This window comes from Gopherus evgoodei, chromosome 2, assembly GCF_007399415.2.
Source record: "Gopherus evgoodei ecotype Sinaloan lineage chromosome 2, rGopEvg1_v1.p, whole genome shotgun sequence".
Classification (NCBI taxonomy): domain Eukaryota; kingdom Metazoa; phylum Chordata; order Testudines; family Testudinidae; genus Gopherus; species Gopherus evgoodei.
The window spans coordinates 276,596,282-276,597,994 of NC_044323.1; the positions used below are offsets into that span (position 1 = coordinate 276,596,282).

The 1,713-nt window shown below is 48.1% G+C and overlaps 1 non-coding gene across 1 annotated transcript; it reads left to right on the forward strand.

The window, feature by feature from the left end:
- The first annotated feature begins 627 nt into the window (after positions 1–627).
- LOC115647355 lies at positions 628–841 on the forward strand. The gene has a single exon (XR_003999303.1). It is a non-coding gene; the product is annotated as a small nucleolar RNA U3 (small nucleolar RNA).
- Positions 842–1,713: the final 872 nt, after the last annotated feature.

Sequence of the window (1,713 nt, forward strand, 5' to 3'; positions counted from 1 at the left end):
AACGTGATTTGATTTCTCCAATCTCCACCGTATGTGGGTGTTTTGTGTTTTACACTGCGAGACTCCTTCAGTCTCAGTACTTCAAGACACAATTGCAGAAAGTGTTAGTGCTTACCAAAAATAAGGACCTGAAAAAACTATTGAGTGGTCTGATAAAATAGCATGTCAATGCTCCCGCTCCCTGAAGAATGGTGAGACTGGCCCTGGGGTTCAGGAAACAGCCCTCGTTGCAGAGCCCGGCTCCCCACCGCTGACCTTCTCCAGTTTGGTCTCTGGTGCCAAAGAAAGGTGCTCTGGGTGTCCAAAACTGCATAGGCTGTGGTTTCAAGAGAGCTCTTGGCTTGGCCAGCTAGAAGATTGTTGTCTTAGGGAGCGGGGAGAAGATTGGTTGAGTGGCCTGTCTGTGTCTTCAGTTTATGCAAATGACAGGGGATGGCTACTTTGAGCATCTTTGCTTTGATAGGCAGCCTAGGGAAGGGGCCCGTGGAGGGCAGAGTTGAGAGCCAGGATCTGTTCCCATGGGGCTTCTGGTAGCGCTCTCTCTCTTGGCAAGGCCAAATTGTAGCACCCACCAGTTAGAGGACGATGCGCCGGGATGGTCAGTGACTGTCCGGCAGGGTGTTGGTTAAGGCTGTGCTTTCAGGGATCATTTTTCTAGTTGGTGACTGGAGAAGGGTGGTTGTCAAAGCCTGGCCTTGCTAACCACGATGAGGAACTGTAGTGTTTCTTTCTGAGCATGACAATGGCTGAGAGTGCTGTTCTGTGGCAGCTGCTTTCTGCTGTGGAAGAGTGTCTTGCTCTTCCTGAGAAGAGCAGGGGAAGGAAACACAGTCTGAGTGGTTAGCTTTGAACTTGTTCTGTTGGGTGTGAAGAAAAGAATGGGTGTTCTCCCCCTGGGAGCTGTGCTCCTTGTGGTTTTGGTGTGCTGAGTTGTCAGCAGTGAAATGCTCTGTCTGCTTTCAGCTGTTGTGTGACTGGGTGGTATCTATCAGCAGGCTTCCGAGAAGAGCTTTCTTTGTGCACATTACTGTGTCTCCATGATGTCCTTGCTCCTCGGCTCTGCAATCAGCAGGTTTCCCATAAAAAGGTGGTCTTTTATCTCTTGCTTCTTCTGCTTCATCTGAATAGCTATTTCTTCTTCCTTCACTGAGTCTGACAATGCTTCTCCCCATGGCACCTGCCAATTGTCCTCCATGCTGGAAGCAATGGATGACGCTTCCCTGCTAACACCCCCGGAGCCACTGGCGCTTGGGGAGATTTTGTCTCTTCCCGCGTGGCAAAGCTGAGATGGGCCGCATAGTAGCCAGGATTCCCACCATTCTTGCTCTCTGAGAAGCCTAGACCATGTCCCCAGCTTTAAGTTAAACGCCGCTGAGCGACCTTCATCCAGGTGAATAGCCCTTAGAAATTGTAAGGGGGATTATCTGGACTCCGGTTCGGTTCAAAGGAAAACCTATGGCTCTATAACCCTGCTTTGAAGTAGTGGTCTGTGTTTCCCGTTTTTACCTGTAAAGAAGAAAATCTGGGAATTTTTCAGTGTTTATTTTCCAAAGCTTCAAACCGGCATGGAATCAGGATAAATATCAAAAAAAAAATTTAAAAACTGTGAAAAATTGGGGTGGGGGGAAGGAGGGGAAGGAAAACATTTTGCAAGATAAGCATTTTATGACAGTCAAATGGGAACTTTCTTTTAATGTACAGAGGTATATTTTG